Source organism: Aphis gossypii, chromosome X, assembly GCF_020184175.1.
Source record: "Aphis gossypii isolate Hap1 chromosome X, ASM2018417v2, whole genome shotgun sequence".
In the NCBI taxonomy this organism is placed as follows: Eukaryota; Metazoa; Arthropoda; class Insecta; order Hemiptera; family Aphididae; genus Aphis; species Aphis gossypii.
Window position 1 is genome coordinate 14,934,220 of NC_065533.1, and position 27,345 is coordinate 14,961,564.

General features: G+C 34.4%; 1 protein-coding gene across 12 annotated transcripts in view; it reads left to right on the plus strand.

Annotated features, from left to right (window-relative positions):
* Window positions 1–9,771: 9,771 nt before the first annotated feature.
* The window catches only part of LOC114125413 (plasma membrane calcium-transporting ATPase 3), a 67,298-nt gene continuing 49,724 nt past the window's right edge, over window positions 9,772–27,345 (plus strand). For 9 of the 12 annotated variants that reach the window (XM_027989042.2, XM_027989047.2, XM_027989048.2 and 6 more), the window contains exon 1: window positions 21,991–22,156. The gene's annotated coding sequence lies outside the window, so the exon portion shown is untranslated. Of the gene's footprint in view, window positions 10,120–21,990; window positions 22,157–22,939; window positions 23,351–26,581; window positions 27,081–27,345 lie in introns of those variants that run through there. The other 3 variants (XM_027989044.2, XM_027989045.2, XM_027989043.2) reach the window with 3 other exon arrangements.

Below are 27,345 nucleotides of genomic sequence, written 5' to 3' on the forward strand. Positions count from 1 at the left end.
TAATAGAGCGTATAACTAACGGTATCGAGTCGGTGAGTAACAAGGGTGGTGGCACACGACGGAGACGGGGTTGAAAAGTTGCCCGGATCGACGGGCTCTTATATAATATACATCATATATTCGTATTAGAACAGCAGTAACGACGCAATGTCGATTCATGCATATTTATGGGAACGCGTTTCCCGGGCATTTAATAATACATATATATATATTTATATTTATAGGTATGTGGTACGCGTTGGAGAATTTAAAATTTCGTACAGCAAAGTAAAAACGTTTAACACATACACACGCACATCAATTGGTACATGTAACGTAAAAGATATCGTACGTAGTTATAACTTACAACGTTATATAATATATTATGTTAGACGTGCTTGTAATATATTATATGGGTAGTGTCGGTACTATACACACACGTTTATATTATATTTTTATTACGTTTTTTAATTTTCTTAGCTTAAGATAATGAGCGAAGCGAAGAATGTCGAGATTTTTATTTTTCTCGTAACCTACGTAAATAGTTATACAGTTGGCCCTGTCTGTTATCATTCTTTCTGTAATAAAATTAGTATTATCTTTTCGTTGGGCGCATAATCTAGTCGTCGGTTAAGGTCAAATCACGCTTATTTTTGTCGAATTTCATTTGTTATCAAATTTTTTCCACTCGTTCTGATCATTATACATACAGGTAAAAACTTATATTTATTAACGAATAACAGTCGACGGTTTGAATAATTATTTGTATTTAATAACAAGTATTTAGTGATTATTTGTAAGTCAATTCTTTTTATTATAATAATTACACAGGTATTTAGAATAACATTTAAAAAATAATATACTATTATGTATTATAATTATATTATTATATATGTGTATTTCTAAATTAGTTGTGTCGTGTACTAACACCATTATTAATACTAAATCAGTATACCGTATACGCACACACATGCATCTTTAATTATAATTATGACTTATAATCTAATGATCAGTCGAGTGGAATTCAAACATTTTGATTTAGGTAATATAAGTGAATTCGACCATCCCCATCTAGTTGGTTAGCTGGAGAATATAGTTAATTACATTAGCGATTGGCATGAGTTTAAAAATTAAAAACTATACCAACAAATAATGGATGGAGACATTTACAACGTATCCCGTTTTTTATGGAAGGAAATCGATTTTGCAACTTTCGTAATGTTATTGGTTTTCAAAAAATAAAAACCATATAGATAAATACATTTTTAACAATTATTTATTCAAGCATTCGTAGAATTTGAAAATTTGACATTGATACATTCTTCCAGAAAATCTAATTATTTTTAAGTCACTAAGTTTAGGATTTTATATGTGTTATGTATATATTATTATAGAATTTTTGATTTTAATTACTTATAAGACTATTAAACCCAATAATGTCATAATACTTGGTTGACCATACGTCTATACGTTATTTGCACTTATGTTATCCGTAGTAATTAAAATCAATGTCAATATGTTGCTAAAAATAGTTTAAAGTTTGGTGAAATTACGAATTTTTCTAGAAACCCGACTAAAATATTTAAAAAAGAAAGTTTTGGCTATAAGTCATAACCATGAACGTGAAAGTACCTAATAAAATCCATTTTATTTAATTAAAACAAAAAATAAAAATCATTATTTCCTTTTAAACAATATACAAATTGTTGACTAATTAAATAATAAACATAATATAGAAATATTAAAAATAAATATTTTAGAGATGTAAATGAAATGTAAATACTTAAAATCCTTAAAATCCTAAAATAAATAATAATAATAAATATAAGTGATAGCTATAATATAATATCTCTCGTATGTTTTTCTAAAATAATAAATATAACACAATAAATGTATACAAAAAAAATATATATATATATAAATTAAAAAGAAAATCAACACAAGTAAAATCCTAAAACTAAAAACTGGGAAGTCGTTCTGCTGTATTATTATTGAATAGGTCATTGTAATGAATAAGATAAATTTGAATTTAATGATAAATTATTGCTTATGAGTTATGAAAAACGATTCTGAGCGAAGATGATCTGTCAACTATCAGTTTATATTAATAAAAATATTTTGCTGTTGCTATTAAAAAGCAGTGACCAATTAAGTGCAACTACAATCTTAATATTTAGGTTATCAAATTTAATGTATAAGTAACTAAAGTAAGTACACTTAATTATTGATACATAAATATATATTTATTATAATTTATTCATATAAAATCTCTTTTTTTAATATTTATTACAATTTATAAAACGGGTCTTAGAAATTCCACGGAAAGTGTATCAACTGAAAGATACCATTTTGAGATCAAAAAGACAATTTCCAATTATTCAAGAATTGTCTTATGTCAACAGCGACAAAATATGTCTGATTGGAAAACCTTATAATGATGATATCATATGAAAATAATACTGAAATTAATTAAAAAATGTAATTGAATATTCATAAAAAACGTAAAACAATTCATCACAAATTTAAAGTTTTTAATTTAAAAAGCTGTATATACATTAATATCTGTATTTGATATATTAAATTATATAAGTTCAAAAGTTCTATTTTCTATAGAATGTTAAATTGAAGGGATGATACCAATAGGATATTATTTGTATCTTTGGAAGGTTTCCATTTTCATTTTTGGCCATTTTTTCTTTTCAACTAAAAACCATTTATTAACTTGTAGTGGACAGCGGTGTATTTACGGGAACATCCTGCGACGTGCCATATAACCTACAAAGGAACAACTCACATTGCTTCATTTAATAGCGTTCTTTTCATTCAACATTTAGGTCTTTATTCACTGTAGCAACGAATATTTCAAATCAATTTAACGATAAATCATAAGATAGGTAGATACATAAGAAAAATAATTTTGAGCAGACAGTATATTATGTTAGTCCATAATATTACGAAGGATATTTTATAATTTATTTTTATACAGATATTGTTATTAATAATTAATTTTTCTATTAGCAATATGGTAGAAAACTCATTATTTATCATCTTGTACCTATGTAAATGGTGATAATTATAAAAGTATTAATTGGGTAATAACTAATATTAACTTATAAGTAAGTATCAATGCATGTATATAAATCGTAGAACAGCGTTTATTTCTTCATCATGATATCTAAATAAATCTAAATATTTCGAAAATTTAATTGTGTACTTAAATAATATTTTAGGTAATAATGAAAAGTTTCAAGTTTCAGAGAGTAATATTTTTCAATTGTAACAAAATATCTAAAATTTTTATTTTTTTATTTAAATATTCAAATTTGACCAAAATTTATACTTAAATAATTGTACAATTTTTTTTTATGCGTATATATGTATTTTTTTTTTTTTAGAACGCTTTAAAACAAAATTAAGAAGAACCTTAAATTTAAACTTACATTTAATCAATTGTTCAAGTCAGTTTAGATTAAATATTAAATAGGTTTATAAATTTTAGTCATTTTGTCTAATTGTGTCAAAATGTGAATTTCAATCACTCATTAAAAAAATAGTGCAAATATATTTTAATATTTTAATTTTTAAACTGCTATAAAAAATATTTATGTTTAATTTTGCATAATATTTTCAAGTTGGTTGAGTCATTATTTTTATCGACGTTTATTCGAAATAAAATTCAAACATTTCAAACGCCTATTAATAGTTTAAAATTAATCTAAATACTTTGAAAATGCCATTGTGTATAACACAGAAATTGATAATTTAAATAATAGTGAAATGATTTAAGTCTACAATACCTTCACAATTTCTACGAATATGCGTAATCCGAAAGGTTTCACGACTTCATGATATATATATTTTGAATAAATAAAAAAATTTACTGGTGAGTCGTTGTATTGTATACTTGAATATCCAATGTCATTAAATTTAAAGTTCAATCGCTTTTATTGCTTTACACTAAACTTTTTTTTATTAAATTCCAATGAAAAAAACTTATAAGGAATCCTGTACTGAATTTTCAAGCATTGTATATTAAAATTAAAATATACTCGAGTTTTACTACACAATTATTAAAATATTTTAGTGATTTTTATGGATTCCGTAAAATTTTGTATTTTAAACGTTTGCACCGATTGATATCGCCGATATCGAGTTTCTAGTTTTGGCGCATCCCCACAAATAATATACGATAATATTATTTATTGTGATTTATGTTTGATTTAATTTATCGTATCATTTCGAATGCGATGATTTATTATTACATTCAAATTGTTTGTGCTAGCACACCGCTGTGCAGCGCTGCGGTAAGCTCATTGAAACGAGTGACCCCTCTTTTCACCCAACATCCAGGGTGTCTGCAGCAATTCGTGAAATGTGTATATATTATATATTCATACATTATTTATCAACAATACCCATTGCCCGCATATATACTATACATGCAGATAAAAGCACAGCGAATCCTTGCAAGTTACATCAATTAATTGTAAAACATGTGTGTTGAAATCGCAAAATGTCAGTAGAGAACAACAACGGAGAACTGTCACGAAAGAAATCGATGTTAACGCCGCGGTGATAATACAATGCAGTACTTTGGACTATTTAAAACGTTCCACTACCAGTCACACTTCCTGCAGCATATTACATATATGCGTTATAAAGGGCAAACAGTTGGCATTTAAACGAGGCACTTGGAACCAGACACTCTCCAAAATCTCTGGACAGTCTACTCTGCCACTCTGTCGTTGTTAATTTATAGACAAAATAAGACTGCACATCTATACAATATTATGTTACAATATATATATTGTAAGTTATGCCTATTGCAACATCCTAGATTGGACGTACCTATATATTATTATATTGTCGTTTTAATAAGCTTAACCTGAATTATTCATATGTAGTTACATAAAAGAATTCCTCATTGTCATAATATACTTATTATAATTTATATTATGTAAATGTAAATAATTACATTTATATTATTATATAATTCGTATATGTACATATTATGTAAAAATTAAACATTCATACTTATGATAAACTTTATTCTTAATTCTTATCTATGTATTATTATTTTTCTCAAGTATATACCTAGATAAAAAAGTATAGCAACTTTATACATTAAACATTATAATTTTTATATGAAATATAATAAAAAACTAGCATTATTTCTTTTGGACAATAAAATATTATTATTATTATACATACATTTTTGATTTTTTTTAATATAATATTAATTTTTATTTTTTAGAAAATAAAATAATCAACATATTTTTTGTTTTAATCAAGAAACAAATAATTTTAATCTTGAAGTTTTCACTCATTATTTATACAAGAATTTTTTTTTTATATAGAAACGAATTTTTAAAATGCGTTATTTATTAATTGATTTTTTTCTTTAAACGTATATGTAAACCAAAATTCGAAAAATTAGTTTCTGAATATCAAACATTATATTTTATAAGGATAACATAGTATAGATACCTATTACCTACTTATTTAAATTTCGATTAAGATACTTTAAAATTCATAATTTAAAATTTTCAAAAAATATAACCACAGAATGACTTTAAATAAAAAGTGTGTTACTCATTTAAAAATGTTTTTATGATGTTTATATCACGACAGAACGTTTCTTAAAATATTCTAGTATAAAAATATCAAATATTTTAAAATATAGTATTACTATGTATGAACGAATTCCAAAAATCAGATTTTTTGTAGCTACTCGTACTTAAGGGAAAAGGGTGTTCGCATTCTTGATCAATCACTCTGTATATACAAACTCAAACTGCAGGATCGGTGAGCAGGTATTGTATACCTTTTTATGTTAATTACGTTTAAGTCATCGATCAAGTTTTCACCGTCTCCGGAAACGCAAATATACTACCATCAGAGAATATAAACATGCACATTATACATTTCTGAATTGCACCATCATCCCTTTGTATAAGTAATACACTTTTTACAAAACTTTAAGGTTACACCGACAATTTCGTAAGTATTATTGAGCACCGGCTAATGGCTACTGCATAATATGTATTCACATCATATATACTATAAACATAATACGTATAGGTACACGATTCATATAATATGCGCATTTACCAACCTATATAATATATTTTATGCAAACAGGTAATGAAGATAATCAAAATATTCTAACTTGAATGCTAAATTATAGAATGTACATTAAAGACGGGTAATGTGTAAAATATGAAATTATATTATGTATATATTGCGTATATTAATATTGTATATTGAGTAGTCGTTAACTAATAATTGAATGGGTATATTATTTGACCTTTTTTTAATTAATGTATCATTAAATTAACTAAATTAAAACAAAGAAATATTTGGTAACCATAGAAACCTTTATACTACCTACGTAATTATAAAACACTCGTTATATATACTAACTATATGTTTCAGTATCAACGTAGAAGTATATTATTCTATCGTATATAGAATACGAACGAAAGTAATAAACTATACATATTGAAATAAAAAAAAAAATCAATAATAATCACAAACTATATGGCATAGGCCGTTCACAATCACCTCAACGTTTGATTATTAATTAATTATTATTTGACAGGTGATCATTTTCAGTAATATATTTTTTTATACTATAAATCGTATTACCCATAAATGATAAAAGCTATTAGCAATGACAAACCAAGGATGCGTAAATTGAAGGGAGAGGAGGACAAATAAAAATTAAAGGTATAGTAACAATTTTTCACCATAATAACTGCAGTTATTAATTATTATTATATATATGTATAATAACTAATTGTATACTACTTATATAATATGACAAATATTATATACAGGTAAGTAGTATAAAATAAATAGTAGTTACTATTTTATGTCATATATTAGTAGGTATGTGATATATTAAATTACATATCATTACATTTTATTTTTTATTTAAAACTTTTAAAACATTTAATTTGGTTCAATCATCTAGTTATATTCTTCCCGGTACCGTTTTGGAAACTAATGTAATAATGATGAAAATTTGTAATAATTAATTAAAACATAAATAAACATTAATAGTTTTAGATTTCAAAGCTAAATATTCTCTAGAGTATTTTTATACATAGGGAATAAGTTTCTAACTAGTAGTTGATTCAATTACAGTGGTTAATGTGTTTAGGTAAACACAGTATATACAGTATATTTACAAACACAGTTTGAAGTTTTATGCGTTGATATAATTAAAATTTAACTAACCATAAGCTATTATCACATTTAATATATGATAATAATATTATGTTTAATTAATCTTATAGGTAATACACTTAACAACTGTTTTGAATAACTGAATAGTTTAAATTTTTTTATCTTTTAACGTGGTTAATAAAAAAATAATAATTGGGAGTTGCTGGAGCGTTTTCAGCCTCTCGCCCTATGGGCACAGAACTTTCTATTAGTCAATAACTAATAAGTAATAATAATTAATAAATATTGGATATTAGACAAAGATTGTACTCAACACTTTGTTTTCAGTTAGATAGTTTTTAATTCAAATTTAAATTTTCACCCAACTGTACAACATAATTAAGTACCATAAAATTAACATTTAATTTTATTGTTAAAAGTTCACATTGCCCCGATTTTTCGAGTAGTATTTTAAAATATAAAATGTAAAAAATGTTTAAATGTATATTGCACGAAAATTCCGAGTTTGCTTTGCACTTACAAAATGTTCGGATTTTCTAAATTGTTATTCGTATTATATTTGATATCCGTGTAAACAACAATAAAATGCGCGTATCTCCGACTTCCGAGAACTAATCTCGCATAGCTTAAATGTCCTGCGGCTTGCAATGTTTTAATATTTAGTGCCGCATTTTATGAAAATAAACATATAATAAAATCAAGTTCAAATAATATTATCGATCGACTCTGTAATATATAATCTGCGATAAAATTAGGTCAACGATGTTTGTAAGACCGATTTAGTATAGGGTTAGGGATGTTTATAGTGATGCGTCATTTCTATTTATTATTGTCTTAAATGATTTTGTAGCGTCTAACGAGAAAATGTATTTAATATTAATATAATAGTTATTGTAAAATCGTATAACTACATTCTGGATCGATCGTGGGAGATGAGGGGGCTGGCACGCTGCAGGGCAAAGCTCTCCGCATTAGAAAATGTTTGGTCTCCAGCCATCGCCGATTTAATTCCTTTTACAAACCCACGACTGTAATTATACTAAAATATCAAACACGTATAGTTTATTTATAATAATATATATATACTATACAGGGTATTTCTTGTCGAAATAAGAAAATATGATAAATAACTTAAAAAAAAAAGAAGAAATTTACGGCATTTTTTTTCATTAGAAACTATTACAAGACGCGTGTCATTTAGAGCGTTTAAAGGTTAAAAATCGCATAATGTATTTAAATTAATGACCACAAGGCGGAAAATTCTTTGAGAATTACTATAATTTTATTTCCGTTTTCCCGGGACACCCTGCAATATAGTATATGTATAAGTATTCGGTTTTAAGTGATTAAATTCGATTTTTGTACAGGCGGAGACAACGGGCGCGCCAACTTTTATATTATTATTATAACGCCCTTCGTCTCATCGTCTGTCATTAGAGCACCTAAACCGCACCGGCGGCGGGGCAAGTGGAAACTCGTCGGATTGGCCCGTTTCGGCGCCAGGGCGGATTTGCGCTTTTCTGCACGGTGTAATGTGATGGCGGAGGCGGCGAGCGGACGAGCGACGATGGTTTTCGGGCGTCCGCGTTCGTCGAGATACGCGCGGGCTATATAGAGGAATTCGTCGCGGATAATATACGCACGTCGCAGTCGTTATCGCAATATACATAAAATATCATTTATTAATAATCTCTTACGTTTTTCTACATATTGTACCGCTCGCGCGTCAATCCATATATAACAAAATATATTATGAACTGAAAAGCACCTATATATGATAGTCGTGTGCGCCGAGTTGCAGCATCACGTTTTGTGTACAACTCGCCGAACGGCTATAATATCATAATAGGTACATATAAAACGATCTCATCTTAGACATCACGCGAATTGGCGCGGCCACGATTGGTCGTCAATCACATTTTAGCGAACAGTTAAATTAATACATTTTTTTTTTTTTTTTTTATACGCTTTATACTCAGCGTCGTGTTATAGTATATTATAATAATATAACACGTAGGTATTTCGTGTCCGTGTTTCGCGTTACGCAATGGTTTTAAAAAAGCTTATCGGAATGTAAATATGTGATAGTATTTAAACTCGCGGTTCTCCCACTCCTTGTTTTTCACACCGCAGCAATGGCCGTGTGACTGTATGTCTCTCGCGGCGGGTCTCCGAGAACAGCGCGAAGCCGTGCCGGTACGCGCTTGTCGTTTATTTATTTATATTTATTTTACCTAACGTGACGTAAGGCGGACCGGGACCGAGAAAATATTATACGCTTACACGCTCCACGTATATTGTAATATTATTATTGTTTGTCGCCGTACTATTATTATTACTGCGGCAATAATATAGTTTAGCAGACCGCGGCGGGTGCATCGTTTCTCACGACCAAAAGGCGACGTTTTCTGGAATTTTTTTTTTTTTTTTTTTAATTTTTTTTTTCTGCTCTCTCTTCGCCGTCGCCGATAAAACTCAAAAGCCCTCGACGCACTTACATAGGCGTACGTGTGCGTGTGCGTGTATTACCCGGTGATCGGTGCGCGCGCGTCCGCGACCGCGTGTGTGCGTACTATTCATTTGTATTTGTGTGTGTGTGTGTGTGTGTGTGTGTGCGTGGTGCGTGTGGTAAGCGCGAACGCTGCCGGGCCGCAACCGCGCGTAACCAGTAAGACCAGCCGCCGCCCGAGGTCTTCCGTCACCGACACCGCCGCCGCCACCCACTATCGATCGGCCACCACGCCGCCCGGTGACCTAGCGGCAGACTCTTCTCCGTGCGTGTGTACATGCACGAACCCACACGCGCGCGCGGGTGTACCTGCCCCGAATAATATCGTACCCGCAGCGCCGCAGCACGCCTATAGAGTCACCGCGTCGGGGTGGATATATAACACCGTCTTCAGACTTCAGCCTTCGCCGGCCATCCGACTCTACCGAGAGACGACAGAGGTGAGTTTTTTATTCGATTTATTCGATTTTTTTTTTTTTTATTATTACTATTATTACCTATATACTATTATTATTCTAATCGATCGTCGGGGATGCACATCACGGTGCATCGCGACCGCGTTTCTGCAATATATTTTTGAATTTATATTTTCGTTTCCTTTTTTCCATATTATAGGTATAACGGTATCGTAGTTAGGCACTATATATATAAATTATACTTATTTAAAGTATATATTATACATGTTTTATACTATATATTATTATCGCGGAAGACGGGTCATCGCCTCGGCGCGATAAACCGCGGCGCGCATAGGTGGCGTATCGTTGATCGATAAGTAGAATATTGCAGTATATATAGTGTATTGTATAATAAATATAAGCCGTTTAAGGCTGCAGGTATATATATATTATCGTCGTGACGTCGGACGAGTGCGATTAGCGATTTTTCCCGTACACGTTATTACCACCTACCTATTATATACTTATTATAATAGTATATAATATTATGTAAGCTATAGGTCACTTAAACGTATTCACACATTACTAATAACCACGTCATATTTTACGCGTACACTTTACGTACTATATACTATATACATTATACATCCACCGGTGAAATCAAAAATCGAAACAATAACTGCGCGTATACAGGCGCTGCGATGTCGCAGGAGTGCGTACAATATATTATAATTTCATGTACGTTTTTCGGACACCGCGTAAAATTTTTCTTCTTTTTTTTTCCGCCGGGACCGCCAAAATATTCTACTACATCAAATAATATTATTATTATTATTATTATATCGCCCCGCTGTGCGTATATACAAGCGCACATTATTTTTAGCCATACTCCTTTCGATCCATGCCGAATCGGATCCGAGCGTGACCTCGCCCGGGTTTGACGGATTTTCGAATAAAAAACGTAACAACCGCGAAACGTCCGCCCGCGATTCACATTATTATGATATTATTATATTGTGTGTGTGTGTGTGTGTGCGCGTTCACGGTTTTGGCGGGCCGCGGTCCGTACTACGGCGCATGCTGCTGCTGCAGATGTGCCGTACATATTATAATACACATCGTACAAGACGTGCAAGCAAATAAGTAAAAACGTGTGCGTGCGTGTCGCCGACGTGTATGTGTGTGTGCGTGCGTACAAGTAGCGGCGGCGGCGGCGGCTGAGGTGGCGGTGGTGTTTTTGGCGTCCACGCCAACCCGGGAGGTCGTTATAATATGCAATTTTCGCAATAATACCGTACGGCGGCGGCGGCGGCGCGTGTGCGACCAGCCATTGTCAGAAAGAAAACCCATATTATAATATATCGTCGTTACAACGCGCTCTTGTTTTGCCCATTACACCGCCGCCGCCGCCGCCGACTGTATAATCGTAACGCGGCGTACCGGAGACAGCGGCGTACGACTATTTTTAACCGTTTCCGAGGGTCTGGCCGCCGTCGCAGCAATAATATAATGGTCCAGCACCGGCGGCTGCGGCGGCAGCGCCGTCGTCTCTAAATTTAGAGACAGACACACATTTCGTATGTCGGCCGCCACCGTCATCATCACTGCCGACCGATCGCCTATTTTTCTCATTCCTCCTTTTGATTTACCGTCTCCCGTCTCTCTCGCTCTCTTTATTCGCGGCGCGCGTTCGACCGCCGCCGCCGCCGCCGCATCTATAGACCGCGTAGATCGCAAAATCAACCCTATTCGTGAGGCCGGTTATCACCACCATAGGCGACCGTAGAAATTTTTCTAGGAGGGGCAATGTTAGGATTTGTTATACGCAATATATAGTAATTTATCTTAAAACATTCAATTTAAAACATATTTTTGAAAAGCCAGGGGGGAGCAAATGCCCAAGCTTGCCCCACTTTCGGGTGCCTATGGTTACCGCTAACCACCCGAGTCGTCCAAAAGTCCGCCAAACTATAATTATGTATTATTAAACCTCCATAACTGTACACAGAGCTCCATATATTATATTATCTCGATCGTATGGCATATATTATACTATAAATTTACGACACATAATATAATATCATATATACCGCCGCCGGTGATACGTTGTCGCCACCGTGTCGTGACCGCCGCATGCGTGTAACGACCTCGAGACACGCGTCGAAATGGAAACTATTGTCGGTAAAGGGAGGTTTTTCGTTTGTTTTGCAAAGTTTACTCGTCGGCCGCCAACACTACTTCCAATGGGTATGTTTCATGGCGGACGAACGGCAGCGGCGGTGTAAGGCAGAGGGATCGTCGCGGATACGAAAATAACTCTGTGGCGATTGTTATTTTTATCATTCGGTGGCGGCGACTTGCGTGCACTATAGTACGCCGGCGGAGTCGTCACCGCCGATTTTCAGATTCGTACGGTTTTTTTATATTTATTTTATTATTATTATTATTATCTTTACGAAATTCAAACACGCTATATCTATGCAAACGCGACTACCGCCATCGACACTCGATTTTCCCGAGCGGACGCGCTTACGAATTGCAATATTATATAATAAATATATATATATGTACGTGCGCCGTGACGGCGCCACGCCAGCTAGGGCTGGGCGCCTGGGCGAGACGCTCGAAAACGTTAGTATTTTTTTTTTTTTATTGTTATTCTTCCAATCACTAGTCCCGAGTTTAGTACACGCTGATGAATTCAAAACTGTAACTTATTAAATACTAAAATGTTTATGTCGCTAGCTGTCTGCCCGACTTTTATACCAAATTTAAAGATAAAACTAAAAATCAAAACCGTCAGTAGTTTTAACTAAATCGATAACAATTGAAAGAAAATGTTAGTATATCTAACATAATACCTGACTTATATATACGATTTTTTCTGTTTCGTAAACAAAGAAGAAAGAACTTTATAAAGTGAAGCCACACGAAAGAAAAATCCGTAAGGTTCATATAATAATTCGAATACTTTTAAAGGTATTTTTTTTAAATAATTGTATTGGAATATAATACTCGTTGTTGAATTAATCGAAACTGAGGTTTCCCAAAAGCGTTATCGCTGAATATAAACTAGAGTGTACACAAGAGAAAATGAAAAATGAAAATACCGACAATCGGTTAATAGAATTTATTTACAGGTGAACATAAATCATAATTTTATAACGCGGCTTTGTTTCTCAATAATTATAGGTAATATTATTTTCACACGACTTCGATCAATCAAAAATCGACCGGAAATGTTATGTATGGAAATGATGTAATATATAATACCTATTATACTATACTTAGAAGAGACTCAGAGTGCATCAAGAAACGTACAATATTATTAATTTTCTATAGGTACGCGTTGGCACATTAACTTATGACGTTCTAAAAGTTTGAAAACAATGACGTTGCCATGTAAAAGATGCGAATTACCATTACAAACGGTTAAGCGCGTGAGTACCTCAGTATCAGTGCCCAACCCAACACACCACTGCACGCAATTACACTCGGGTGGCGGCGTTGCTGGTTGTTTCGTGATTTACCGTCGTCTATACTATTATTATTATTATTATTATCGAACCGTATAACCCATATAATAATATATATTTACATATATACCTATATATAATGCATACGACGATGACGGTGAGGTGTATACATTTCGACGGGAGGTACACGTCCGCGTGTGTTGTTGTTGGATCGGTAAAAATACGACATATATCACCGTGAAGCGTATATTATATGCGTTTGGCTGGCACCGAAATACACGACGAAATGCCCATGGACGATTGGAGTGGACTATTTTTGAACTTTTGATTTTCATGCGTTACGTTTATTATGCGTATTTATTATTGTTAGTTTACCACTGTTATCGATTAAACACCAAATCCAAATGTGTTTTTGACAATTCTGCTTCTACTATATTACTGCTTTCGTTTTTGTTTTCGTCTGGTTATCTATTTTATTAAACTTATTACGACTGATGTACGTTTATTTTCGGTATCGCAGACAGTCGTTTGTACTTCCCACGAACCGCAACCCTAGTAGTAACTGTTTGAGCAACAACTTGGACGTGCCTTTAACATTAAACACATACAATTATATAGTCTATATAAAGACCCACCTATCCTTAGGGCACTTTAAACATAATATACAAACATACAGCTTAACAGATAGTTATTAGATAGGTACGCAATTTCAGTATTTTAACACTCATTTGCCATGTTCGATATCTTGTCGTCACGAAATCTTATATTCTGCACGCCAACCCTTCAAGACTTCAACTATATACAATATACTAGTTGACCTAGCAAACGTTGTTTTGCCCATTAAGAATTTTTACATTTTATAGCTGAACTGGAAAACGTATTGTTTTGAGTGATTTAGAGTATTTTTGTCATTAGTACTCAACGCGTATGTCAAATTTCAAAAAATAAACTCTATAGGGATTTATCTAGCATCGTGCCCACCCCATGTTTTATCCTTAAATAGTACAATTACTTAAACTAAGATGGTTTATAAACTTTTTTAGTTTATTAATACTTAAAGAGTCAAATACTTATGTACTATTTAAGAAGAGTCTTGTACTTTTATGTCGACTTCAGATTCAGAACAAAGCAATTTACATTTATTGGTTTTATAATGATGTGTTTTATTTTTTATTTCTAACGTCACCTTTAGGAACAATAAAAATACTTAAACATCCCACTTTGAGAGTTTTCTCTAGTAGTAATTGGGTCTAGAAGTACTTAAGGAGAAGCTGAGGAATTATATTAATAAATTAAAATAAATATCATTACATATTTTTCATAATAATCGGTTAATTTATTGTTGTAATTTTAAAAATAATAACTGTGACTTGAAATTTTCTAGAATAATATTATAAACGACATTTTTATACGTGATAAACTGATAATATTTTTGTTTTTCGTATTTTGTAAAAACATTTTTAAATTTTTAACTTCTTTTGGTTTTTTGATTTAAAATAAAATTTAAGTTGTTATTTATAAGTAAAAAGCATAAAAAGTTCATACAATAATAAAAAAATATTGAAAATAAAAATAAAAATTGTTTTGTAAGTTCAAATGTATACTTAATTCGTTAAAAACACGAAAATTTGTAATTACAAATGCATACGATTTTAATACACAGATTTTTATTACCTAGTTAGTTTTATCCAATTTATTAGAATTGCCTTTTTTCAATCAATTGTTAAACCAATGATTTTTTTTTTACGGTTTTATATCAAAAATATATAAGTTAAGTATACTTAATCTAGTATACGTAGGTACTTTTTCAGACAATTTTTATTTACTATAATATGATATATAAAATAAAAATGCTAAAATTAAATAAATTACTAAATTATTTTGAAATCACCATAGCCCAACATGTTTAAATATTCATTATGCATTATTACCCTTGTCCCTTATAGTATAGGTAAAATTGTATGTAATTCAGAAACTATACTGATTGGTTTTTTAAAACACATCGATGTTTAATTTATTATTTATGTAGTAAATAATGTTTGTTCTCGTTTGAAAAAAAGAAGTTTGTAAGTACCACAAGGGTAATAGGGCATCGATTAAAATTGTTTTAAAAGTATGCCAAGTTTATATTTAAGGTAGGTAAGCTAATTTTTCTTTTCCTTAGAGGCATTTGAAAAAAAATTACATCAGATAACAATAAGTCTATGATGCAGAAAGTCTTGTTTAATGTTTCATTTTAAACGTTTGTTCAAGTTTAACGCTTCAGAATTCAGTATAATAATTTATAATTTTAAAATTGTCGTGTATAAAGAAAGTGAGAAAATCCTGTTTATACATAAAATGATAAAATTTACTTAACTGTGTTTGAACGCTTGGTGTGCGCAGCAGTAAAACACAGAACAGATATCTACGTATACAATGCATAATACAGCCTTATAATATAGTAGGTATATAGTTGTCAAATACAATCGCTCCACAGACAATGTAATATAAATAATATAATAAATAACGATGTATTATGTGTCTCATATCACACTAAACACACGCACACCAACACATTCCTATATAGAAGGTTATATTATTATGTAAACAGTTGGGCTTCTGGTTTTTTTTTTTTATCTCAACTCTATAATCTCTAATATTATGTATATTGTGTGTGTCGCTCGACATGTCCTATATCGAATATCGGCAGTCCTAAAACAATAATGATAATAATAATAATGACAAGTTCTGTTTTGTGGCTTTTAACATATCTACATCTGAACGAATACTTGGTTTGCTTTAGTATAATATACGACAATAAGGCGTCGAGTGCGTGGGAATTTGCAATAAACTAATTTCTACCGACAATAAAATAATAATAATATAATGAATGTAGCAAAATTTTTACCGATTTAAAATACACTTTTCGACAAAACTTTCTATGTAAAAAATAACTTGACTTTTTCTACTTGGCCCTTTTGATTTATCAGCGACACCGATTTTTAAAACAATAGTCGACTGGCATTTTATTTTAAGCAGTCAAGGCGAACGATCAAGTGGCCGTGCCCGAATTATTACATTTATGTTAGTGAATTCTACGAAACATCGTTTGTGTTTTTAACAAAATTGAGAATTACTGGTTAAAATTGTTTCATTATGATAGTAAACTTATAAAAACTTTATATAGGTATTGTTTAGATGTATAATATTTATAAGTGCAAATATGCTTCAATGTCATCTCGTCTCCACGACTGATGATGATATTACTAACAACTTTTGTCTTTAGTGTTTCTAAGTATACATTTTTTTTCACGCAACTTAGTATCTTATCACATATTTTTTTTAATTTTAATCTTAAAGTTATAATGTATAATTGTATTTACTGAAAATGTATTAGGACAAATAATAAGTAGAATTGCTTAACTATAAAACGTTGTAGAAATAAATATATTTTTTAACTGGAGTCTACACAATCATATAATAACTTATCGCATTATACATATTAGTATTCTATAATATACATAAATACAATTTGATTGATTGTAAAATATGATAATACTTAGGTTGCAGTCGGAAAAAAAATTATTCCCGAATTATTTAAGTATTCAAATATGTATTTTTAAATAATTGTCTTTTAAATTTTAATAGTAAATTACGGTCATGTAACGGGATTATGGATTAAACATAAAATATAATAATATAAGTATAATCAAATTATATGTGTATTAAAACGTATAATGTATATAAAATACATTGACATTTTTAACACTGGGTTTTATACTTGTTATTTTTAAGGTTTTTTAATTAATTTTCTATAATGATTTTAAAAACAATATTTTCAAAAGGTTTTATATTACGGTCAGAGATGTATCGAGAGGAAGGGCTAGGGGGCTATATAGCCTCGGGCCGCAAGTTGAAAAAGGCTCAGCTCAGATCAACTCTTTTTTTATTTTTAAATATAAAAATGGCATAAAATAAATAAAACATTATTAAAATTTATAAATATTATACTACAATATAAAAATATACTAAACTTATTTTAATTAATATTTATTATAAATTACTAAATCTGAATAAAAAAAATTGAAATTGTTTCGAATGAAAGGGCCTCATCTGCAAATGCAAAGCCCTCCTATATTATGGCCATAATCCGGCTATATGGCTACGGTATATTTTATAATATCACAATTAATGATTAAACACCATAATAATATGAGGCATCTAGCTATAATATAGTAATAGTACCTATATATATAGGTATATATAGGTAGGTGTGTGACTGTGTGCGAGTAATAAGCTGAAAGCAATAGATGAAACCACTTCACGTGACGTGTGTCAGTCGTACACATTTATTTCATGTTTATAGGTATTAAAGTATATAATATTATAAAACGTCATAAAACCGACACTGAAGCACTGAAGCACGACCACCCCATTGTGAATCGTTGTTGTGCCACTACCGGGAGTCGTTCCTCTCGCGTATCAGTGCTCTGCTCGTTCCTGTCGTGGTCCCCACGGACGCGGACGGTGCGGCGATACGGCAGCAGCTGTATGCGACGGTTTGAGCGGTTTCAGACTTCTAGAAAAATTGGCCGGGATAGCGAATCCTGCAACTAACTCTTCCACCTCACCACACACCGCCAGCGCGGCCATTCCCGCCCAACACCCACTTTTTATACCCAGGGATAGTATATATGTATAATAAGTATTATATAGTATATTATACGCGTATATAGAGCATCAGACGAAAAGTCATAAACAATTTAATGCAAAAAAATACGACATTATTTATATCTTTCAGCTATAATATATAATATATCGTTATATTATATACTGCTGCAGCAGTCGTGTAACAATGCGTATTACATGTTTGTGGCGAGTGGATATTATGTGTATGCATAGTCGCTGTACAGTCGTTAAACAAGCAAAAATATATACGTATACATTTATGCGCGTATGTGGTGGATATTATCTGGGCTAGAATTGATCGCCATATAAAATATACAATAATATTATTATACACTAATTTGTGATTGTCTCATTTTGGACGTTTGATCGTTGCATAACTGTGTTATTACGAGTATAATATATTGTTAAATTATTTAAATTGTACATCATGATATATTTTACTGGTTGCTTAAATAAAAATATTACTGTTGCCGTCGGCAAACGAAATGTATATTCAATTTGTATTCGTTTTGTTTAATTAATTCTATTATTATACTGCTGTTGTACTGAGTATCACGAATTCAATTCGAAACCACAGCGTTATAAGTACCTATTGATTATTTAAATTTTGTCCAAATCCGACAGCCGTATTATAAATAATATATATATATGTGTGTAATTTTTATAATGACGACTCGAACGAAAATTATCCATTGGCTGTGATCGCCCACTCAGTCTGAACAATCCAATGATGGACTTATATTTATACTTCACTTATAAAACTCTGATACGAATATTAAAAAATTCTGGATTACCAAAAGCAGTCAACAATATAATATTCCAAATCGGTATTTTCAGCACACGATTTGCATACCTATCTACGTCATGTTTTATTTAAATTAAAAAATAACGTTCAGTCACAGTTTGTCGTATATAGGTAGGTATATGTGTATGAATAATACGATATTCGCGTGAATCCACCGGCTTTACCTCTGTATAGTATAGTGTATATTATTATTTGTTCCAGTAAATAAAGTGTTCATTTGTGTAGGTTATTTATACGTGGTATTTCACGTTGTATTGAATATTTTGTGTTATACATACACGAGCATCTGTCACCGCCCACCTCGTGCTCGTAAAAATTGATTCCAAAAAATGTAATACAACCTTTCTGTCTTTTCTACTAAACAATGTGATGTGTTATGCGAAATTGGTTGTTCGAAAGACGAACCACACCCGCGCCGCCACTCTTCGTCGTCACCTCCTGATGGGGGTGGTAGCAGCGTGATCGCAGCTCAGCCGTGCGCTTTTCGTTCGCCTCACCATCATAATATATTAATACGATATTTAAACATTATAATTATTAATAATATACATGACGACGGTGCGACCGCGATGTCAGCCGCGGTTGACTGCCACAGCGAATGAGCGATGACGTACGCGGCCCCGCGTGTATTTTAATATGCATATTATTACACGATCTGTAACAATTTAAATTGCATAATCTACTTCGAAACAACTATCAATTGCATTATGACTGCAGCAGCTGCGGTAGCAGATTTGAGGGGAAGGCAAAGGGGCCTGGGCCATCAGTTTAACGCATATCCTATTATATTATATATACGTTAATAAACTAGACAACTTTGTAATAGTTGTGGTGTATAGCTTATGAGTATTTTACCACCTACAGCGTGTAATGATAACAATTTTATTGATTGTTCTTAAAAATAAAAGATAAGAACGGCAAACTTTACCAATATTTTTAATCGAGTGGTTTTTAGTGTAGATAATATGTTATAATATTTTAATGCCATAAATATTGAAATGACAAGATATCTCCATTAAAATTAAACACTATCAAATAAATTCTTCACTATTCAAAATAAAATATCTTATTTTTTTTTATCAAAAAGTATTAGATAGTATATTGTTTTAAAAAATTTATGTTTTGGACACCCCTAAACCAAAAAAACAGTCTTAGATCTACCACTAGTTGGTGACGCTGCTGCATCGTATTTAAAACGACAAGGTGACTACGATATTTTGCTTATAATGGAGTGGTGGATGGAAAGGGGGAACCAGTGGAGAACGGAAACGATTGCCACGACTTAGCGGTATAGTGAGGGGGGTCGTGTGGGGACCAGCTTCATCGAAGATGACTCACTTTTTCCATTGTGTGTGCACCAATAGCTTCCCATATATATGTATGTATATATATATATACATAAACTTTATGATGTACGTACTGCACACACGCACTAGTACACACTCACACGCGAGCGCAATACAATCATTATTTTATTTGATTCACAATATACCGTCGTAAATGTTGTGGGCAAGCGGTAGCAGACCAATATTATTATAATAATAATGTAATGACGTGAGCGTAGGGGGACAGTAAAAAAAAAAAAAAAAATCATAGTCACCGTCTTGTTCGTGTCCGGTGAGCCTCCCCCTCTCCGTATATGATTGTATATACGCACGTAGAATAATATTATTATCGTCACGGACGTCACCGTTAACTTACTGCGCGACGGCGACGTGCGATGTGTGAGCACTGTCGGGGGGGCGCGCGCGCGTAAACGGCCGTCTAGCACTCGTACGACAATAACGTACTGCTCCCGTTGAAATTTGTCCGTATAATAATCGTGTAAATATTATATAATAATAGGTATTATACGGTAATAACGTGATAAATAAAAATATAATACGTATATCATATATATTATAAAAACGGGAGGTCGACAGCGGCGTATATAGAAAATAGCGTGAGGCCGAGCCGACGGGCGAAATTACTGTATATAGTGGCGGTCGCCGTCGTCGTCGTCCGTCTTATTTTGTGACCCCCATCAATTAATATCCCGAATGACCCGAAAACAAATTACCGTCGTCGTCGTCGTCGTCGGGAAGTCTATTTGACGGCGACTCATGTGAGCGTATAATATTATTATCATCATCATAATATCATACGATCAATTCTAATCGAGTCATCGGTGCCGGCGGCGGCGGCCGAGACGGTTCAAATCCAATCATAACGTTAATATCAATTAGTTAGCGAGCTGTAGCAATAAGCTACACGCACACACACTTATAATAATATAATATGTATATAATAATTATTACTGCTACTATCCGTGCCCGCGGGCGCGCGCGCCGCGGAGAGGGACAAATAATTAAATCAGCGAAGGGCCAAAGGGGTCAATGGGGCGCGTCTGCCGGGTTCGTCATCGAGCAAGTGCCGGACCGGCCAAACTGGCGTGGATAATCGTCCGGTCGCCCCGCCGCCGCCGTCACGTCGTATCCTACACCTCCCCCGCATGAATATATTTTCTACGACTCGGGTTTTGCCTTGGTCGTCGTCGTCGTCGTCGCCGCCGCCGTCGTATTATATCATGCACGTATAGCGCCACTTTGACTGTACACGACGAGGAGAGGGTTGAACGCGCGATCGCAGCAGGCCTGTGCGCGAGTGCGTATTATTATAATAATATTATATATCTGTACATAGTCGCGCGCACTGCATAATATTGTTGTTGCCGTGGAGAAGCGGCGAGCGGAAAGCGGCTTTTCCGCTATCGCGCGAACCCGCTCGCCCGCCGCCGCGAAAACTTCGGCGGGCCGACTGAACGGGCGGGGGGAGGGTGGGGCGGGCGGACGGGCTGGCGGGCGGGCGGCGGCGGCGGTGGTTGACCGACGATGACGGGGCGCGACAATGTACGCGCGGCGTACACGGGGGGGCAGCAGCGCTGCGAGCGGTGCGCGGTGGCGGCGTACGTTTGCGATCGTACTACGGCGGCGACGACGACGACGACGACGAATATAACGATCGTCGCTGCGGCCGCAAGCCCGCAACCGCCGTTGTCGTAGTCGTCCGATCGGTGCCTTTTCGTTCGCGCTGCCGTCGCCGTCGTGCTCCTCCCGGCCGCCGCCACGAGACCGCCGCCTGCAGTCGCGTAAGTATACGAATTTTCAAACGTGATTTTTTAAAAAATTTTTCACTACACGATATTTTGCATAATATAATATAATATGCGGGTACTCGAAACTACCTCGCTGTACGGTCGCAATAATTTATATGGTAGATATAATATTTTTAAAAATAATAAATTTTTTTTTTATACGCTGTGATATAATACAATTATTATATTATATAAACGCGCCGGGACCGCGAAGTCGAGTACGAAACGATAGAAATATCATATGAGATCCGATTTTTTTTTTTTTTTTTTAATTTAATTTAGTAAAACGATATATTATAGGAATATTAACTATTGTTTAAAGTACACATAATGTATTATTTATCATTGAGTAATTTGTTCTACAATATTATAAATATCTATAAATATAATATATAGGGATAATATTATACAGTATAATAATTATAATTATACATAATTTTCGAATGCTAATATTATTGTAACGTACGTTGTGTATGCGGATAGTGATATTATTATTATTATTATTATTGTTATTGTTATGCGTGACGGGAGTCGTGACGATCGTCCGGACGGCGATAAGCTGTCCGCAGAGGTGGTCGTCTGCCATGGCATATTATCATCGTATTTATATGTATAGGTTTATCATTATATTATTATCATTATTATTATTATTATATTATACGAAACGAATTCAGTGGGGGGGAGAACGAGCGTGGGAGTGGGGGGCATAGCGCGAGACCGGTCACCGAAGCCGAAGCGGGTACGCGATTATTGGAAATTGAAAGTTCCCCAGTGCCCTAGTGCTTCAACGCGGTCGTCGCACGTGCGCCCGTCGCAGTCGTCGCAGTCGTGATACAGTCGTCGTGCTTAATTAATATTCTCTGCAAATTTTCCCGATTTTCCGCGTATTTTCTCGCGAGTTTCCCGAAAAAATACCGTCGAACGTGACGTAATCATTTTTTAACTCGTTTTTCACCACATCGCGGAGTATACGAAATCGTTGTAGGTATGTAAAAACGCCGCGACCCCGTGCCGCCGACCACACCTCCGCCACACCGTTTGCAGCGCGTGTATTTCGCCGCCGGTCGCACGTACGCCGAACCGATATCGTTGCACCGTGTAAAAGCGATAGATCGTCGACATTGCCCTATAACACTACTGGTCAGCGTTTGTTACCGGTATAAGAGGAAAACTGCACGACGAGCAACGGTACATCATAATATAGATTGTAGCCAAATTATTAAAATTTTATATTAAATATAATATATAGGGCACATATTGTTACATTAACACCATATTATAACGTCATAACACGATATTATAACGACACGTCGTATAGATACCAGATCTTCCTAACGACATTTTTTTTTTACGGGTACACTTTAATGATCGACGATTTTTTTATTTTTTTTTTGATATATTATATTATAATTTATAATATAGTTAACACACACACACACTCACATACACTACATATACTTAGTCAACGTAGTTTTTAACGTTTTTTTTTTTTTTTGCCATATATAATAAAATATTAATACGATAACATTGTATAAAATAATATAACGTCTGCTCTTTGTTCGAATACATATTATTTTGTTTTCAAAAAGCGCTTTGGCCGAGCAAAGGGTTTGGTTTTTTTTTTAACATTATTTTTATTTTTTATTAGTTATATATATATAATATATGTAAATATAATATATATATATATATATATAATAATATCATAATTATTTTTAATTAAATATAACAATTTTTATTTTTATTTTTTATTTTTTACGTCCTCTTTGATGTTTTATTAAGATTGCTTTTCCCTCTTCACACCGTATATAAAGCTAGAACCTATCTAATTAATACTCTTCATACATATACATTATACATACAAAACAATATTTTTTTTATTATTATAGATTTAATGGTGTCGTATTATACTAATATAATATAATATACCGAAATGTATGTTTAAGAGTATGTTTTTAAAAGCAATTATTTTTTTTTAAAAAAACTTTAACGCAACAAAAGATAACAATCTGCACGACAATAATTAAGAGGTATACGCATTATTGTGTTAAGACATTTTACACGTTAATCGAGCATTATGCACTCTATATAGGAATGAGTTAGGTATAGGCGTATATATATATATCTATAGACCATTCGCTCAAATTACCACAATATTGTAATATATTATATTGTCCACGCTGACATAATAATAACAATAATAATTATTATAATACATTTCGTGTTTGCCCATTGCTCCTAATGCAATTATATTGTCCACGTGTATTGTTAAAGTAGTACGTGCGAGCATTTTCGTCTCAGACAGGATCAACACAATACAATATTATTGTTGGTATTATTGTTATACAGAGCTTTTAAGACCGTTTTATATATTTGCTGCGAGCGTACAAATAGTAAATACTCGTATATATACTCTCAGGCGTGGCGGAGTCATCCGGGATGAGTCAACGATAGATCGAACAGATTTAGTGTGTTTCGAGACAGTCAACTGAAACGCATACAACCGGCGGCGCGTTAAGTCGATTTATTTAATAATATTGACATAATCTCATTATTATCCATAACACCATAACTGTTCGAGTATTAATACAATAATAGTATTATCATCTCGTGGATTATTTCACACTCCACAGATTCGGAATCGAGCAAAAAACCACCGGTAGACAATAGAGACATAATATCACTGACATTTACTGTTTATTTATTATTCATTAGTTCGTTATACCACTGTAACACACAGCCCCTTCGTAAAAACACTCGCGTGTATTATGCGTAATACAGTCCCAAAGTAATCTACGGACTTCTCGTGAAACCAAAACGTTCGATTACGATTGCGATCGTCAACGACTTGACGTCCACTTTGTTGTTGGCCATTTACATATCGATAAATGTCACGGGCAGCGAGCGTGACAGCGCGTTCGCACTTCTGTGCGATTGTTAAGACTCAAAAGGCGAAGATACGATTATTTTTATTATTAATTAGTTATTGCGAAAATCCGAACCACCCGCAGCAATGTATCGTAATATTGCGGTGGCGCGATACTACTCGACAGCGTGCTATAATATAATACATCGTTTAACTCGTTACGTCCAAATCAATTACTGTCTACCAAACCAAAAGCCACGCCGGACGGGCCGGACGGTTTTAAGTTCTAACAATAGTGGTCGTACTCAAGAAACATACCTACCGTGGTACACATATACTGCCTATTATATTATTGTGTTTTTGTTATTGTTGTATTGTACATTTGTACATATTAATATTTTGTACTGGTTTCTCGTATTGTCACCGAGGATTTTAAACGTTTCAATGACCCATTTTTTACTCGTGACGCTATATTAGTATTATTAGGCCCAGGAATGACAAAAGATTAGGTCTAATTGTTATAAATTATTCGTTTGGACGCAATAATCACACGCGTGCGTCGAGAGTGGATGTTATTATTATTAAACCATTTAAACCTAATATTTTTTTGCTCCTCTACCAAGAGGACTCGTGTACTACTATTTCTTCTACCTTAACTACGACTAATGTCTATTACTACCACACAACTATTCCTACAACTACTACTACTACAACTGCAACTGCCGTTGCCGCTGCCGCTGCTGCAGCTGCTGCTGCTGCTGAAAACACGATTAAAATTTACAACACACGTCTACGGTTGCCGCGTGCACTAGGTTGGCAGTACTGGTTCTACGGTGCCAGCACGGCCCGGCTGCAATGATTTGCCGCGGTGGCAGATACGAACGGACTAGCGGGTGGGTAGAATGTGGGAACGTTGTCGTCGTCGCTGCCGCCGCCGCCGCCTCCGGTGGAACGCGCCCGCGCGCTCACACACGCACAAGTCATGGGCGACGGGCGGTGGAGAGAGGTGTGATAGGCCGGCCGGCGAGTGGGTGAACGGAACGACGTGCGGTAGGGCGCGGCCGCCGTGGTGGCCGGGCGGGCGGTCGTACGAGCTGTACGGCCGAGCCGTCCGGCGGCGGACCGGCCGCCGGCGAACGGCAGCGGCCAATAGTTATTATCGGAGTGTATTTGGTTATTAAAATGGTAGGTGCTGGTCGGAGAAGTTGTCGGATAGTCGTAATAACAATGAAGAAAAAATAATAAAATAATAATAATAATATTGTAAGCGGTCACGGGCGAACGGGGATCCATCGAATTATAATTAAAAAAATGTTATTAAAACGAGGAATAAAATATTAAACGTTTATACTAGGAAGATAATAATAGTTTTTTATATATATACATTATACACGTAATACCGTCATTACAGCCGAAACGTTTTGGTTTGCGCCGTTTTCCGACGGTCGTCGTACGCGCTCGTAAGCGGTCGTCGCGTACGCAACGCACGCATTCCGCGCGCACCGGGAACGGACGGACGTCGGCAAACGCGGCGGTGGCAGTAAGAGTTGGACGTGGAGAGGAGGACGACACCCGCCACCGCGCCGCGATCCCGCATTTGTTTTTTTTTTTTTTTTATTTATTTTTTTTCGCATTTTCGCTCATTAACCGCTTACCGCCGCACGGTCGTCGCTGTGCGTGTGTACGATTTTTTCTCGTCGCGCGCGTGCGTGAGCGTGTGTGAGCGTGTTGGGCTCTGAGCGAGTCTATGTGTGGTGTGCGCGCACGACAACGACGCGTTACGGTTTTCGCAAACGAGATATTCGCGCGACGGCGTTCAGACGTGTCGCTGCTGCCGGCTGACTTCTGACGACCGTGTGTGTGTGTGTGTGTGTGGACCGGCGTTTTGCGTGTTGACAACGAAAATTCGTATACCGACTCGGGGTACCCGTCCGATCGGCCGCTACGGAGATTCTATATTAGATCGCGTTCCAACATTATATAAGACGAATACACGCGCAGGACGTACGTGTACTTAACCGGCATCCGCGACGACTGCGACACGACCCAGAGGTGAGACCAAAAAACAAATCCGACGCGCCGTAGGCGGTTGTTAAAATTGTGTAAACTGTGTGTTTTTTTTTTTTGTACCTCTGCCGTTTTCCCGCGACCGTTTCATTCCGACTTTTCAAAAGCTCGTAGGATTTTCCGGCCCGATTAACGTAGGTATATTCCAAGTAACATTCCCCCCCGCCCCCGGGTGATGCGGTTTTATCGGCGGGTACTTCGGTGTAACGACAATAATGATAACGACGAGTAGATACGACACGCGACCCGT